Source organism: Heloderma suspectum, chromosome 13, assembly GCF_057233095.1.
Source record: "Heloderma suspectum isolate Gila_16-S chromosome 13, 16-S_ref, whole genome shotgun sequence".
Classification (NCBI taxonomy): Eukaryota; Metazoa; Chordata; class Lepidosauria; order Squamata; family Helodermatidae; genus Heloderma; species Heloderma suspectum.
Genome location: NC_139470.1, coordinates 22,416,864 through 22,435,144, shown reverse-complemented (window position 1 = coordinate 22,435,144; position 18,281 = coordinate 22,416,864). Strand labels below are relative to the sequence as shown.

The following is an 18,281-nucleotide window of genomic DNA, read 5'->3' as shown; positions in this document are numbered from 1 at the left end:
ATAGGCATGGGCAGTCCTTCAGACTGAAGGTTCTAAACCACAATATGGATACTAAATACTATTTGAAAGTTGAAAGAACCCATCTTGGATGTCCTGAATGCCATTCACATTATGGCTCTTGAGATAAGACAACTAGGAATATGCAGTTGTGGGGCACACCAAATAGCAGTTTTGCCAATCTCTGACCCCACCACTGTGCTTTAACAGTTGTTAGGTAAGCAGTACTTCAAGAGGTTAAGCTTTTCCTTGACTGTACCTGAAACACATGATGAGAAATGCTTGATTCAGAAGCCCTGCACAGAAAAAAATAAGTAATTTTCATACGCTAGTATATTTATATAGGTATTTTTAAATTTTATTTTTATTGTGAAATTCAGCAAATGAAAGGAAGGAAGGAAGGAAGGAAGGAGAAGAAGAAGAAGAAGAAGAAGAAGAAGAAGAAGAAGAAGAAGAAGAGCTACACACCCAGAGAGATTTGTATATATATCAATGAATACATATGAAATGCATCTATATGAAAACACAACTTTCTAGCAATTATACATGTCTCAACAAAAGTGGACCAGATATCCAAATAAGTATCCATTTGAAGGTGGAATCTAAATGCCATCCATTCAAATACTGAAAGTGTTGTAAGGTCATTCATCCCTTCTTTTATAGGAGGTGAGTGTTTATCCTTCAAATGTTGCAATATCAGTTTTTAGCTATTAAACAGGCATGGCAAATCCATTTACACTGAGCATTTGTCAATTCCCAATAAGCAGGTAGAGTATTTATATAGGTACAGATCAGATGTCACAATGACTTCAGTAAATGACCAAATCTTATCCTCATTTCCACTGCTTACTAGCACTTGGCAGCAAGGGGTAAAATACCAGGAAATTCCAATGCCAGAAGCATGTTTTTGTTTGTTTGTTTGATTGTTTATACATTTCCCATCAAGCTGCCTCAACTCTTAAGAATAACTGGTAATTCTCAACATTCACTGTTAATGTTGTTGTAACATTAAGCAGAATACGGAGACAATCTAGATAGAAATATTTGTGCATAGAATAGACTTCTGCAATCCTAATTATTAGGGCTGTGCACCGCTTCAGTCTGAAGCCCGAATAACAAGACAAAGCGGGCTGATTCAGAGGTGCCTTGTCTTGTTACAAAGCAGATCAGAACAGCACAGAGGCACCCCAAACCAAAGCGGGCCACCTACGAGGCACTTGGGTCCACTTTGTATATTCATAGCTCTTCTTATGCCTTCTGAGCAGCCCAGACAGACTGTCTCCAAAATGTATCAACTTCTGAGAGATCATGCAGAGGGGGAGGAGGAGGGAGGGGGGGAAGACACGGAGGTGCCAAATGTACCAATTTGAGAGAGATCCAGCCACCAGGAGGGGCAGAAGATGAGGAGGGAGGGGGAAAGGGCAATGGAGGAGGAGGAGGAGGAGGGAGTGAGCTTTGCTATGAGTCAGCCTCCATTTGCTCATTGTGAGAGAGGTGGTGTTCCTGGACAAGAGAGGACTAGAAGCTAGAGTAGTGGTTTCCAAAGTAGGGCACACACACCCGGGGGGGGGGGACAAGATGATCCATTGCAGTGTGCCAGCTGCCTGATAATTGAGCAGCCTCCCACTGCCATGATGAGCTGCCATTGTGTGCACTGGTGGTGGTGGTGGGTGGCAGCAGGATGGGACAGGAGGTGAGAGGGAAGCTCCGTGGCATTGCTTTCTCAGCGCCAGTCTTATCTTGCCAAAGGAGAGAGGGAAGGAGATTAACCCTTCCCACTCTCCTTTGGCAGAACAAAGCCAAGAAGAAAGCATGTGCTATGACAGCTATGCTAGTGTCTTCCCACCTCCCCTTCTGTAATAGGTTTACCAATCATTCTTGTTTGTTCATTTAAAAATCCAGAAAATTTCACTGTAGTTACTTATCTTCCCCCCACACACACACCTTTTCAATTCTCTCTCAACCACTAGCTTGCCCTTAATTTGATTCTATCTATCTATCTATCTATCCATCCATCCATCCATCTATCCATCCATCCATCCATCCATCCATCCATCCATCCATCCATCTATCTATCTATCTATCTATCTATCTATCTATCTATCTATCTATCTCTTTCCCTTCCCTTCCCTTCCCTTCCCTTCCCTTCCCTTCCCTTCCCTTCCCTTCCCTTCCCTTCCCTTCCCTTGTTCTTGGCTTCCCTCCACCTCCCCTTCTCAATTCCTGTGTTCCTTTCCTTCCCATTTTTTATCTCTTTTCCCTAAAAAATAAATAAATAAAAACAACAAAACAACAAAAACCTCTTTTTCTTCTGTTAGGATTATCATTAGTCCCCACCACCCTTTGTTTGTAATTTAGTGTTTGCGTTTCTTTTGCTCGTGTGTGAGCATGTGCATGCATGCATGCTTGTGTGTGTGCTTGTGCTCTGTGGACAAGCAAACAGTGTGTGTCAAAGGAGTACACAGAGTCCACACTTCCAAAAGCAGTGGGCAAAGGACTACACACATTAACAACCATCATTTAAATAATATAATACTACACTGTGTGTAGCAAAGCCAGCCAGCCTGATATGAGGCGTCTTTGGGGTCTTGGCAGGGGCAGAGGTGGGCAAGGTGCTACTGTGCCCTCCTGGCAGGGTTACTGTGTAGCTTTCTGCCTCTGTCAGTCCAGCAGACAACTGTTGTTGCTCTTCATTCAAGTCAATGTGCCCACCTGGCAGGGTTGCTGTCTGTGTTTGCTTCCTGCCTACCAGCCAGTGATTTCCCAGGCAATTCAGCCAAAGAGACTCTGAGGTTATTGACTGTGAATAGGAAAGTAGTACTATTTGCACTTCAAAGACACCTGCAGCAGAATTTAGGGATAGTGACCTCCTCACCACTTCAGCACCTAACTTGATCATCCCTTTATGAACTTTGGTTTGAGTTTCTGAAAACAACACATTTTACCTGCACCTTGCACAAAAACTAGTGGGCCAAACTGTCTGAGATTTGGCAGGTAGGATGCCCTCCAGGGGGGCTGAGAGGGGCCCAGATTTCAAGCACTTCTGTGGAAAGAGTGAAAAGTTATAGTTCTTGGCTTTGAGAGTTTTATGGAAAAAATCAAATTCCACCCACTCCTAACACAAAAACCACTCATCTAAACTGTCTGAAATTTGACAGGTGGAGTCCCTCCAGGGGGGACTGAGAGTTTTGAAAAAGTTATGGCTGTTTGTGTTTTCCCATGCAAGTCAATGGGGAAATGCCCCAGGCGAGTGATCTGTATATCCGAATCTCACTTCAGATCCGGATCCGAGTCAAAGTGGAGGGAGTCCGAAGCAGTCCAAAGCAGAGCGGGCTCAATTTGGAAGATCCAAAGCAGAACGGGGGGTCTGTGCACAGCCCTAATAATTATTACTATTGGCAAGAATTCAGCCTGGGCCAGGTCTACACACCCATGTCATATCGATATGATCCCATCATGGTGACGCTATATCCCTTTTGCACATTTATACCTCCTAGCACACACAATGATATCTGTTGTGGTATTTTGGATAATATGGAATAAAAGTGGGAAATAGCACTAGAAAAGCAGTATGCAGAATGCAGAATGTGCACCAACATTTATCAATGTGCTTCGATACTGACAAAAAGCACTGGTGTAGAATTAGCCCTGGGCTACTTGCCTGTGTGTGGTTCTTGCATCTCTGTGCATATGTGGCTGGATCACAGCTAACAAACAACTACAACTCTTTAAAAACATAGTTCAAACGAAGTCAACTAATTTTTTAAAAAAACCCTCTTCAGTACTCAAAAAAGCAATCTGAAAGAAGCCAGTGGCAGATTTAGGGCACGATCCTAACTAGATAGGCAGCTGCCTCTGAACTCGGAGGTGACCGCCTATCCTAAGTAAGGCAGGAGAGGCACGGGGGGGCGGGATCGTTCCCTCTGCATCTCTCCTGCCTTGCTATTTTTCGCTAGACAGACGTTTTTGGCTGTCTAGCGGCAGGGGACCTGACCAGGAGAGGAAGCTGCCATACAACACATCCAATGTGTCATATGAGCAGCTCTGCTCTCTCTGCCCCAGAACACCCCCCTGGAACGCCCCTTTTCAGTCACTCCATGCTTGTCTTCCGAGCATGGAGGATGGGGCTTCTTTGCGCTGCCTCTGAGGCAGCATGGACAAGAGGGGGAGTTCAGATTTCTGGGAACCAACCTCAGAGCGTGGGTTCCGAGGTTGGTTCCCAGAAAACAGCATATTCTATGGCCCTCTAGACAGTGTCTAGAGAGCCATAGGATAGCTCCCTTACTAAAATAATCTCATGAAGACCATTAGAAAGAGACGGATCGTCAAAGCCTTTGTGAAGGGAAGAAGTGACAGGGCCAGATGAGAGGGAGTTCCATAAAGCCCCCTGAAGTCTTAACATCCTAACAGCCTCAGCAGGGATTGCTTCTCCCCTGATTCCACCTGTGGGCAGGAGTGATTTCTAGGGATGGTGGAGAATTCTGCCATGGACTCCAATGAGTTCTAAAGAATCCTGCCCCTCGGAGTCTGTGGCGGAACGGACCACTCACCTCTGCCACCCCGTGAAGTTCATCCAGGATGGACCCTACCTGCTGCCGGCCGGGTCCGGGCCCATCTGCTCAGTCCGCAGCCATCTGCTGCCGGTCTGTGGACGCAAATAGCATCCAGCGTAGCAGACACCATTTGCGTCCCTGCTTTTTGCCGTGATAGGCTACGTAAATCTTTACATAGCCTATCACGGCAAAGAGCAGGGATGCAAATGGCATCTGCTATGCCATTTGCATCCCTGCTCTTTGCCGTGATAGGCTACATAAATCTTTACATAGCCTATCATGGCAAAGAGCAGGGATGCAAATGGCGTCCACTACGCCGGATGCCATTTGCATCCACAGTCTGGCAGTGGATGGACCTGGCCGGCGGCTCTGTGGACTCACCGTGGAGTGGAGCTGGCCGGGGAGAATTCCAGGGGGAGGAATGGATCACCTCCCCCCTCCACAGACCCCCCAGCGGACTGGTGAGAGGGGTTCGTACACCCCTAGTGATTTCTGGAACAGCACAGGGTAAGCTGCCAACATGGCAAGATTCATGATGTTAGGAATCCAGGAATCCAGAGAGAGAGAGGCATCCTGATGATTTCTCCAAGTGCTGCACGTCTGAGGAGCCCTGACTGTATTACGGATCCTGACTGTCCATGCTATAAAGATAAGCAGATAGTTCTAGCCTCTATGCTAGAGTCATCCGAATAGTGCCTCCATCCCAGGAATGTAAAGACCACTTGCCAGTTCTTGGTCTATGTGCTAATCGTAATCCAAGAAGATACCAGCTGACCTAGTTTGTATTAAGATATAGAGCTATACACACAAAGAATTATTGGAATAAGGAAGGAGAAGTGTAGGCAAAGCACACATGCAACAGGTGTGAGAATACAATGTAGGAGGGAAAGATTACACCTTTAATCCCTGGGCACTCCCACAGGTATATTTTATTGGCTTCGCTTGAGGAAACGTGTTTTGTAATGTGATGGAATCACTAAATGATCGTAGCTGAACTGCTGCATGCCTGCATGTGACTTACAGGGCTCACCTTGTGTTAACTTCTCTTAACCATACCTTTTTGTAGCACCAGCCCTGGATCTACCTTCTGCCCACCTCTATTTTAGATTGTAAGCTCCTTGGGTCAGGAACACCTCTTCATTCTGAGTGGCTTTCAGTAATACATGGAGTATACAGATATTTCTCTCACTTTTGAGTAATCAGACCCACTGTCCCACATATCTGAGGTTTTCTAACATCAGATGGAACTCAAAAGCATGAAAGCTTTCTAGCTAAGTGCCATGGGTGTGGCTATTTGCACTTCTAATGTCAGAAGTGAAATGTTGATTAGCTCCAAGAAGAGAGATAATCATCTCTTGCATGGTTCCAAACAGCAGATGAGATTTCATTTGTATGCTTACCACCCTTTCCCACTCCTATCTTGATCTGATATTACTGTGCTGTTCACTCTTAGATGACAGGCTGAAATTAAGCAGGTGTAGCCAGTGCTAGCTCCAAATTCTTGATGGCCCTTGAGCAAGACACCCTCAACATGCCCCCCCCCCCAAGTGAATCTACCTTCTCACTGGTATTGTCAACAGCTGCTGTTGCTCTTCATCCTCTTTCTCATCACTGCTACCACTTGCTTGCTTGGTAAGCAACAGAGCCAATGAGCAAGCAGGCAGTGGCATCTGCTCCTCCTCCTTCTCACTACCTCCATTGTCAGGGCCAGAGCAAGAAGCAGGTGAAGAAGCAGGTTGCAATGGTGAAGAGGAGAATCAACTCCACAGTGGCTCTTGAGAGTGGGACTCTGTTGGGGCATGGGCCTTTGGCAGGTTCCTGACCATATCTTCTCTTAACACCAGCCCTGGATCTGCCTTCTGCCCACCCCTATTTTAGACTGTAAACTCCTGGGGGCAGGAACACACCTTCTTTTTGTTATGTTGCAAAGTGCCATGGGCTTTGATGGTGTAAACTATCACAACAACAACAACAAAATGGAGTGTTGAATATGTCCATGCAATGATGAAGAGGAGGAGCAACTCTAGGGGTTTCCTGTCAGTAGGCCCCTACTGGAGTGTGGGTCCTTGGCAAGTGCCCAAACATGCCTACCTTTGACGCCAACTCTGGGTGTAGCTTTTTGTAGCATGTGCACAGGAGCCTTGCTGAATCAGATCATCATCCAGCACCTTATTTCTCATAATGGCCAGTCAGATGCTTCTGGGAAGCCCACAGCAGGGCAACAAGACAACCTTTGTCCCTCACTTCCCTCCAGCAAGGAGGGATATATCATGGACCAGGTCCCTCAACCATCATCATCAGAGGATCCCAACTCTTTGTCCTCCTAGGAGACTCCAGAGTTAATAGTTCCAGGAGATGACTTGGCCACAGAAAGGTATTACAAGGCTTCCACATCCCCAGGATCCAGTTCACCAGAAAGACCCCAGAGGATGTGACATCACCATCCTCCTGAAGGGGGGATATAGAGAAGTATTTTCTCATTGAGGCAAAGGTCATAAAGGTCCACCATAGAGGCTTAACTGTGTTTAACACTGGCTTGCATTGTATTGATGAACCAAAGTCTCCTTTGAGGCCTAGAAGTAGAAAAGCTGTTTTCTTGTCAAATGCTGTTTGTGGCCTAAAATTGCTAGTATACAAGGTCAAGTGGAAAAGGGGTGGCTGTGGGTTCTTTTCATCCCATGTCCGCAACAGTTTGCATTATTATTTTTTAAAGGTTTGTAGAGAAATATGTATGCATTTTCATGTGCATTTCTTGGAATGCATGCATTTTTGGATGTAATTTCCCCCCCAAAACACATTTTTCAAAGCAATTTCCCCATACATCCTTTTCACTGATATATGCAGTTTTCTGCATCTTTTTTTGACTGGATAACTGCATCATGAAACATAAAGAAGTGAAAATACCAAAGGGCAACTGCATCTCAGTTCACGTGTTGGTTCAGGGAGTGCAGACTAGGTAGGCTGAAATTCAAATGCAAACTAAATGAATTACTCTGCTATCCTTAGGAAAAGCCCTCTCAAGGCGGCTTCCAAAACTTCCAAAACAAACTGACAGACAAAAACACAATCAACTCACATACCAAAAAATAAATAAAAGCCAGTTTAAAATCCTAAACATACCTTCCAGTAAAACCTAATCTAGCTCTTCAAGGCTGAAAGCTTTCCCAGATGGTGCTGCAACATCTAGATTCATCATCTAATCAACAACCTGATGATCCTCGGTTCAAGATGCAACTGTAATCAAGGCATTTTTCTTTGTAATTAGTTGTAAGTAATTATATCAAGATTCCTTTGTGCAATGCTATATTTAAGTTGTCCATTATCTCTTAAAAGTGTAGAGCTTCTTTCTGTATCATAAAAGGCCGAGAAGTCGGGGCATCTTCAGAATGTAGGTAATCAACTAGTCCTGAGTTAGCTCCCTCACCTGGGATGCTAATAGGGATTTACAGACTGCATCAAATCCATTCCATCTGTGTTTCGCAGTTTGTCAGGCACATTTTGTTCCATCGTCCACTCAAGGACAGATGCATTTTTTTTATTTGTTATGTGGGAAAAGATGCAAATAATTACATAAGAGGTTTCGTAACAATGTACATAACTTACCATAGTACATAACATTTAGCCTATTGTCCCCCATTCCATTCAACATTTCCTCAGCAGAAACTTGCGGATTTCCTACAAATAAATATGTGTACATTTCAGGAAAGTAAAAATAAAATAAAATCCAGAAGTCCACAGACTCCGGCGAGCCTGAGGGGGTCACTCTGCAGTGGATTCTGCAGGTCATATTCTAAGAAATTGGAGCTCATTTTAGTCCATCTTGAATTCTTCCAACATCCCTAGATGCTACTTTCCAAGTAGCCCTTCTGTGTCTCTGTGCAGTGTTTCCTGACACCAAGCATGCAGTCTTTAGGTTCCAAGGGGTTCCAATACAGCTGTAATCTCTAGTTACGGCTAGGGTTTCCAATGTGGTGCCCAGGGACACCAACATACTCACAAACATTTCTCTTGTCACCCACCAGGTTCCCTGCTCTACTGATTTTTTTTTGCTTCTTCATATATGTATGTGTATGTGTGTGTCTGCACGTGCACATACACACACACGTACATATATATTAATGGGGAGGCTGGCATGTTGCAAAGCAAAGGGTGACCCTTCAGCACCATCTTTATTTGGGTTCAAAACAGTGGTTTTGTGTTTTAGAGCTCAGACCCCCACCTCTGCCTTGTACTTAGAGTCTTGAGCAAGTGACTTTTCTTTTAACTTCACTAATTTGCCTTCTGGGAAATGTGTGCTTTGTGACCAGCCATTCCTATCATGGCAGCCATTTTATGAATGGGCAAGCCCCTCCTATGGCAGCCATTTTGTGAGAGCACCCATGACACCCTCTCAACATTTCAGATGTGCCCACCAGACCACAAAGGTTGGGGAACCTCCCGCCCTGGCCCTCATTGTCAAAACTAGATTCAGCAGGAGTGACATTTTCCCCATGAATGCTTTTCTTAGCCATCCAATTGTCTCATCTCTAACTATTCTGAATGCCTATGTTGGTAAATAGGGCATTTATTTATTTATTTGTGTGTGTGTGTGTGTCCTTCGTCTCTCCCAAATTGAGTGAATTTAGCCACTAGCTTGCTTACTTGTCATCCTAACTGAAGGCAACAACATCTTACTTTCTCTGTGCATGGTTGTTGTCTGGTTTTTGTGTTTTTTAAATCCACTATATTAACTGTCTTCTCTGTAGCTATCTCTCTGTTTGGCCTCTGTGAGTAGTTGCTCAATCCATTTTACAATATACAAAGCAACCTAACTGTGATGCCAAGCCAAGACTTGATTCTGTGATCAAGCCAGTGTTACACCTTCAGTATTATGCTGTGCAGGGCTCCAGTGATGGCAGCCAATATCTTTATGCAGTATTTGATATACTTCAGTGTGAATAAAAATATCCTAGTTGCAATAAGCAGACTATTTCCTAATGGCAACCATCATTTTTTAAATTTATTTATTACATTTATATCTTACGCTTCCTCTAAGGATCCAAGATGGGACACACAATTCTTCCCACCCCAATTCTCTTTTATCCCCAAAGCAACTCCTGTGAGATGATCCTTAATGCAAAGCAAAATTAATGATGTTGACACAATTAATAATATCTAGATTTTTTTTTAAAAAATAACAAGGTGCGGGGTGCGGGAGACAAACTTGTCTGTTGTCAAAATGATAGTTTGCGATTGTACTGGAACCTCAATAAGAAATAAGGAAGAACATTCAGGATGCAATCCTATACATGTTTAGACAGAAAAAACAAAAAAACCCCAACAGCCTACTATTCCCAGCATGCCCCAGTCTGTGTAAACATGCATAGGATTGCATCCTAAGAGAGACATCCTATGCCCCCTAGACAGCATGCAGATCCTTCCAGAGACAGAGCTCCAACCACAGAGGAGGAGATCCAATTGTAGAGCTTCCCAGTGGTGTAGTGGAAAATTTAGAAGTGCAGGAGCTCCTCATGGCAATCCCCATAGCCACACCCCCAAAGAGAGTCCAAATGTTCAGAGTGCTGTGTTGATCCATATCAACAAAGCAGGTACAACAGTTTTCATCTCCACCAGAAGCAGGTCTTTTGTGAAGCAAATGGGTCTTCACTGCCCATTCAAGTCCAAGCCACCCCAAAATGCTTTACTTTACAACAGGGAGCAATATACTATTGTGGGGAAAATTCATTTCCCCCCATCTAGGGTTGCTAGAGAAATTCAAGATGGACCAAAATGAGCTCAGGTTTCTAAGAATCCAACCTGTGGAATCCACTGTGGAGTGCCCCCCTCAGGCTGTGCAGAGTTCGGGGACTTTCGGATTTTTTTTTTAAAAAAACTTTCCTAAAATTTACGCATATTTATTCGTAGGAAAATGTGCATGTTTCTGCTGAGGAAAACAGCAGTTGAATCGAATGGGGGACAATACGCTAAATGTTACGTACTGAGGTAAATTATATAAATTGTTACGAAACCTGTTACACAATTATTTGTGTATTTTTCTGCATGATGAAAAAAAATTGCATCCTTCTGTGAGCTGGATGATGGAACAAAGGCACCTGAAGATCCATGAAACACAGATAGAGTGGATTTCGCACAACCCATACATCCCTACCCTCAGCTACTGCGAGGATTGTAGCTAAACATGGGGGGAGGAGATAGGTATTCTAAGGGCCGGGGTGGCAGATGATGTCAGCATCCTTGATAATAATAACAATAACAACAACAATAATAGGTGCTGTGTCCCTGTGAACCCTGGCTCCAATTCACCACTGGAACTTTCACCTCCCTCACCCCTTCAGCCACTGCAAAAAGCTCCATACCAGCTCCTTCCCCTAAGATCAGCGTTGCAATCTCAGGAGGGGGAGGAAATTGGCATTTTGGGGTGGGGTTGGCACAGTGTGCATGGAGGACATAGATCTGCCAAATCCACAAGTTTCTCAGCCTTCATCCCCACCCACAGCAAGGTGGGAGAGGGTTTCATCACACAGAGCTTTTATCCTGCAATTGAAATTGCTCCTTCACGGAAGTTTGTAGGCTCTTTACATGACGCCATGACCCTCCTGCACTAAATGCCCTTTGTTCCGTTTGTAAATAGATTGCAGTTCATGAGCTATCAAATTACCCCATTGTGTTCCGCTTGAATTCCCTCCATGAAAAGAGGAAAAGGGGGAAGAAGAGGAGCGAGATCAATGAAAGATAATGGAAGACTCAGATACCAGGAGAAGGAGGGGGGAAGGAGGCACATGTAAAGGGAGTCTCAGTCTAACTTGAAATCAATTTAAGGAGGAACGGGAGGTGAAAACACCTCTGTCATTCCTCCCACCCTGCATGGCTCATGCCAGCAGAGCTTTGGATGGATGGAGGGCTCTGAGATTGGATCCTTCCATCTAATGGGCATCAGTCATGTAGGACCGCACTCTAAGAGAAAGGGAATATTTAAATATGAGGCGGGGGGGGGGGATCAAACTGCCTCTGGAAGACATTCTGTTAACTACCCCTTTTTCAAAAGTATCTTTACAAGAATTGCATGAGATTATAACAGGGTATGGCCAAATAGCTGGCTACCAAAAAAAGATAAAACTGGAATAAATATAGATAAAAGATCATTAAAACACACACACACACACACCCCAGATAGACATTGATACTGGCCGCATTTGGAAAGACACACTAATAAGATAGGAATAATGGTGGATAAGAATGTGAATGGTTTATATAAAAGCAATGATGAAGTATTATGTAAAGAGGGGTGATTATCTGTAGGGCAATATAATAAATTAAATCAAGCCTTCTTTAAGAGCATCAGCTGTGACAATGCTATTGATTCCCAAAATTATTATTCTCTGCTTCAACTCTTGCTAATAAAATTGAAGGACAGCCAGATCCAAAAAGTGACAAGGGTTAGTGGTGAAATATATGGGAAAAAGTAAAAGCCCACCAATCACGTCGTTACTTATTCAGGATGATGAAAGGAGAGAAGGGCCATTCTGTTTTATATACACCGGATAATAGATTGTCTGGACTGATAACTCTCAGGAATATTCGGTACGTGTAATTGGATTAGAAATCTACCAGTCCATAAGAAACTAAGCTCTATTTCCCCTAGTCAAAGATTTATAAACTTCTATTAGAGTGCAAATATGAGTTTGAGCAAATAAGGGAATATATGGTTAAATGGGTTCAAGATGTTGGAGATAATATACCTGTGCATCCAAGGGATTTTTTTTCTTTTTCTTTTTTGGAAAACTGGGCATTGTTTCTCTTTGAACATGGATGGAAGAGAAAAATTGTTTCAAGATGATGACTAGATGGTATATTACCCCACATATGCTAAGTAAGATAAATAAGAATCATAACCCCAATTGCTAGAGGAGGAGGAGGAGGAGGAGGAGGAGGAGGAGGAGGAGGAGGCGGAGGAGGAGGAGGAGGAGGAGGAGGAGGAGGAGAAGAAGAAGAAGAAGAAGAAGAAGAAGAAGAAGAAGAAGAAGAAGAAGAAGAAGAAGAAGAAGAAGAAGAAGAAGAAGTTATTTCACTTATGGCAGAAATATTGGCTAGAAAAGTATTCCCAGTCCTTACTCAAGTCTGCCAGTGACAAATTAGCAAGAGAATCTCAGGGATTACTACAAGGGATCTTGGAGAAATCTGCAACAGATTCAAGAGAGTTCAGATTTCTATGAATACAACCTGAGGATTCTGCAGCTGACTAGCTTTTTCTGAGTCACACGGACTCAATGGACTTGTTGGTTGGTTTTGTTTTTAATACTTTTGGGGGGATTTGTGCAGATTCACACTTGCACTAATGTCAGTTAGTGCTGATGTGCATCAGTGCCAATGGTTCAAAATTCTTGTACATCCCTAACAAAAATCTGATTCCATCAGATGATGGAATGAAAGATGCCTGGAATGAAAGATGCCTGGAATGAAAGATGCCAGATGGAATGGATTTAACAAAATCCATACATCCCTAGTTATCACCAGGAGAGCATTTGCCTTCTTCCATCCCTAAAGCTGCATGGCCCAGCTTCTCCTACTGGCCATGTGTTGTAACTGCAGGTACCTCTGCCTAGGAACTGGGGCAGAGTTCAGGCTGAAACATGATGCAAACTCATGCAAGCAGTTGTCACAGGGTCACACTAGGTATGATGGCAGCATCCACATTCCTTTAATTATATGTCTGCCTCATTCATGGAAAAAGTCAAGATGGGGTCCAATGTTAACATCAAGAGGTGAATGGGGGTGAATGGAGTTGATCCTTGCCTCCTCAATTGGCATACCGCCCAGTGCTCCATTGTCCCAAACCCTTTTCTATCAGCTGGCCTCACTTCTGGTTTTGGAAGCAGTGTGTGTGTGTGTGTGTGTGTGTGTGTGTGAGGAACAGAGTTCAGGCATGGACCATGGAGAGGTACGGGGAGAGGGTTTGGCTACACTCACCCACATGCCTTTTGTGACATCAACATCAAATCCCCTACTTCTCCCACACCACTCTGTATAAATGAGGATAGGGATGTCAGAGAAATCTTTAATGGGTTCGAATGAGTCTGGATTTGTGTCTGAGTTCAGGCAACGGAACATGGAGAGGTAAGGGGAGAGGGTTTGGCTACACTCACCCTCATGCCTTTTGTGACATCAACATCAAATCCCTTACCTCTCCCACACCACTCTGTATATGAATGGAGATAGGGATGTCAGAGAAATCCAAATGGATTCAAATGAGTTTGGATTTGTGTCTGAGTTCAGGCAACGGAACATGGAGAGGTACGGGGAGAGGGTTTAGCTACACTCACCCACATGCCTTTTGTGACATCAACATCAAATCCCCTACCTCTCCCACACCACTCTATATAAATGGGGATAGGGTTGTCAGAAAAATCCAAATGGATTCAAATGAATCTGGATTTCTATGAAGTCACCCTGTGGATGCTGCAGCAGACTAGCTTTCTCTGAGTTACTTGGGTTCCATCGACTTGCTGACTGTTCCCCACCCTGCTTTTGTGGGGGATTTCCACATTAATTCACATTAACTAACACCAATGAGCACATTTGGGCAAGTGGTCCTTAGCACTAATGTGAGTTAGCACAAGTAGAATGAAATTCTATTAAAAAAATTCTGATCCTACCGATGAGCAGATGATGGAAGGAATGATGCCTGACACTCCGTGAAACAAAGACGGAACAGATCTATCCGAGTTCGCACATCCCTAAATGGGAAAAATGTATGATAAACCAAACATGCATCACATGATTTGCAGTGGCCCAGGTACAAGGCTTTTACTGAGGTGAGAATGAACTCCACCTTGATCTGGTGCTCTGGAATATTTCTTGTGGGTGGGACTAGAGCCTTCTGATGTAATTAGCTCTGTGTCCATTCTCACTGTACTAATAAATTCATGAGGTGGGAAACTAAAATCGGATGAGGTTGGGCCAAATGATGACATCATGACATGCCCCCTGATGATGACATGCCCCCTGATGTAATTTGGTCCTTGGTCAATGCAGTGGGTGGATACTCCCATAGGGTGAAGATGCAGGATAAATGAAGCTGAGCCTTCGTATGTAATTCTCTGTCCAGATGTTGATTGTGCATGGCATGTGGCACATGAAGGGATGAGAGTCAACAGCTGAGTGCACAGCAACAGCTCCCCCTGGGAAATCCCCTTCTTAGCTCTGATCTGTGATCAGAGCTAAAAAGGAGGTTCATCTCTCTGCCTCCACCACCCCAACCAATGGCAGCCTTCAGGCCAGGTGGTGGGGTTTGGGGAGAGAAGTGAGCGGGGCCCACAGAGGGAGCCCATGCCTCTATGAGCCAGAGGGAGAACCTCCATGGGCCAGATTTGGTCTTCTGGCTGGAGGTTCCCCACCCCTGCTTTAAATACTTGAGCACTGTTTGATCATATTTGACCAGTCCATTGACTAAAGATTATTTTGACCAGGCAAATGACAACCCTGCCCAGGGGAACGACGATTGCTCTTTCCCTGCCTCTTTGCCATGTATTGAGCAGCAGAACAAGACGACCACACAAAACTATCAACAGGTACTATCGTTCGTATTTTCATATTTACTGTCTGTTCCTTCTTTGCTTCACTTACATCTTTCTCCCCCCCCCAAGCCACTGATGGATTTTTTAAAAAAAATATTATTACAGTTATATCCCACCTTTCTTCCATTGTGAAACACAGGGTGGCTACCTGATATTCCCAAGTGGTCTCCCCTCCAAGCACTGACAAGGCTCAGACCTGCATAGCTTCACCAAGGTGGCTGCCTCATGTTCCTTCAGACCATGTCCTAGGCAATTCAAATTCCTTGTTGTTCATGCCCCTTGGAATGCAGTGGAGCTCCCCCAGCTGAGGAGACACTATGCTACCTCTACCTGGCTCTTCAGACCTGCAGGCAGCTCTCTGTCCATCTCTTCAAGTCACTTATATAATGGAGGGAGGCAGCCCTGGAATTTTGACCTGTGTCTGTCTCAGGAGCTACCAGGGTTAGAACGTCAACTTGGTATGCATCTGTCCCTTGTGGCAAGCTATCATGGTTACAGCTTAGAATGTCTTTGTGGCAGTGAAGTACTATCAATTCAGAACTGGCCCATGCAAGCTGGCCATTGGGAGCTGCTGGACAGGAAGATCTATAAGGGCTTCCTGTTTTGGCTGGGATTTTGCTTGGTTCTGGTATGTTGCTCTGCATCCATTTTCTCTGAATCTTTCACATCTGACAGATGCCTACAGCTTCGCCTAGGCAGTCTGCCTCTATGGATGGGCCAGCGCTGCTATGAATCTCCAACACAAGCACATTTGCACAGCTACAGCAGGCTGAAATATCTCCTATTGTGGGGTGGGGGGACAGCTTTCTCTCTCACCAAAAAGATGATAAAGGGCAATGATGGAGGTTCAGAGGATGGCAACAAAGGAGAGGGCCTTCTCAGTGGTGGCTCCCTGACTGTGGGTTGCTCTCCCCACTGAGGTCCTCCTGGTGCCAACATTGTCATCTTTCCATACCAGGTCAATACTTTCCTCTAATCCCAGGCATATGGTAGTGCTCTTCAACATTTTTTTTATTAACAAGTTGGATGAGGAGGTGCATGGAATGCTTATCAGATTTACAGATGACACAAAATTGGGTGGGATAGCTAATACCCCAGAAGACAGAAACAAAATTCAAAGTGATCTTGATAGTCTGGAGTGCTGGGCAGAAAACAACATTTAATAGGGAAAAATGCCAAGTTCTGCACCTAGGAAAAAGAAACCAAATGTTACAGGATGGGAGATACTTGGCTCAACAATACTACAAGGGAGAAGGATCTTGGAATTGTTGTCGATCACAAGCTGAATATGAGCCAACAATGTGAAGTGGCTGCAAAAAAGGCAAATGCTCTTTTGGGCTGCATTAATAGAAGTAAAGCTTGCAAATCATGTGAAGTACTAGTTCCCCTCTAATCAGCATTGGTTAGGCCTCAAGTACTGTGTCCAGTTCTGGGCACTGAACTTTAAGAAGGATGCAGACAAACTGGAAAACGGTTCAGAGGAGGGCAACAAAGATGATCAGGGGACTGGAAACAAATCTCTATGAGGAGACACTGAGAGAACTGGGCATGTTTAGCCTGGAGAAGAGAAGACTGAGGGGAGATATGATAGCGCTCTTCAAGTACTTGAAAGGTTGTCACAGAGAGGAAGGCCAGGATCTCTTCTCCATCACCCCAGAGTGCAGGACACGGAATAATGGGCTCAAGTTACAGGAAGGCAGATTCGGGTTGAACATCAAGAAAAACATCCTGACTGTTAGAGCAATATGACAATGGAACCAGTGACCTAGGGAGGTGGTGGGCTCTCCCACACTGGAGGCATTCAAGAGGAAGCTGCACAGCCAACTGTCAGGGATGCTTTGACTTGGATTCCTGCACTGAGCAGGGGGTTGGACTCAATGGTCTTATCGGCCCCTTCCAACCCTGCCATTCTATGATTCTATGGCAAGGTTCTTCTTGCTGCTGTTGTTGTTGTTGTTTTAATAGGTCCTGCGATTTGTTCTGCCGATTGTGTAAAATTGATGCATATGTTTGTATATGGATGGCTTTATATTATGTTACTATATTGTGTTTTTATGGTTTTAATCTGTGTAAACCACCCAGAGAGCTTTGGCTATTGAACTGTATAGAAAAGTAATAAATGAAATGAGCATGCAAGGGTTCCTCTCAATTTGAGTGAGTTTCAGATGTAGTGCAAAAGACATGATTCCGAAGTATCTGGATGATCAAAAAAGATGGGTTTTTCTGTGCTCACAGTGAGCAGACTGGGAAAGATGTTTAAGTCCTGTCCTTGAAACACTCCATAAAGCCAGAAGATCCTCTTTCAGAAAGAAAAGTCCATGGAAGGAATTGCTTTCACGGAGGAAAAAAAAAAGTGTTAGTTTTCCCACAGGCATGGATGTATGCGAGAGAAACACGTGTGCCATTTAGCACTCCCCCCCACAACCACCATAGCCTGAATGCTCCTGAGAAAATGAGTGACAGCTAAATTGGCCAGCAGCCCCCCCTTCTCCCCACCCTGTACTCTTTCATTGCCAGTTTGCTCCACAAGCAGGTGTTTTTCACACCTAGCAAATATTTCCCTCCCCCAAGTGTTAACAGGGGAAATCAAACCATTCCCTTTGAGCCTGGAATTTTGATGGGCGCAGGGGAAGGTGTCAGGACGCCTTGCTTTGGAGGGGGCGTGTGACATCTTTCGGCAGAAGCATCCATCATTTCTCAGTTGAGAAGAGGGCCTATAAAACATGCTCCCCTGTGCCTGTTATTACTCAGTCAATTCAAAGGTGTCTGTTGTGTGTTTTTTTAATAGGCCCTTAGCGATCACGCATGCATCTCCTCATCTATCATCTTGCCATGACGTCTTGCCTTGATGTGAAGGGATCTTGAGTGAGGTGGCTAAATGGTGACTGACAAAGGAAGGCTGAACCAGGAAATGCTTTCCCATCTCAGGCCTAGTTCACACAAACATCAGATGAATGTTCCTGGAAAGATTTATTTCAGGCTTCAGGTGGGTCATGGGATCATAGAACAATAGTGCTTTAAGCTGGAATGGACTTTGGAGTAGATCTACTCCAAGCTCCTACTCAGTCCAGGGGCTACAGTGCAGGATACAACTATACTTGAAGGCATGGGCAGAAGATAGATCTTCAGATGTTTTGAGCTACAACTCCCAGAAGCT

The 18,281-nt window shown here is 44.4% G+C and overlaps 1 long non-coding RNA gene across 1 annotated transcript in view; it reads left to right on the top strand.

The window, feature by feature from the left end:
- The window catches only part of LOC146336178 (uncharacterized), a 148,355-nt gene that overhangs the window by 66,347 nt on the left and 63,727 nt on the right, over positions 1 to 18,281 (top strand). The gene's annotated exons all lie outside the window — the stretch shown is intronic.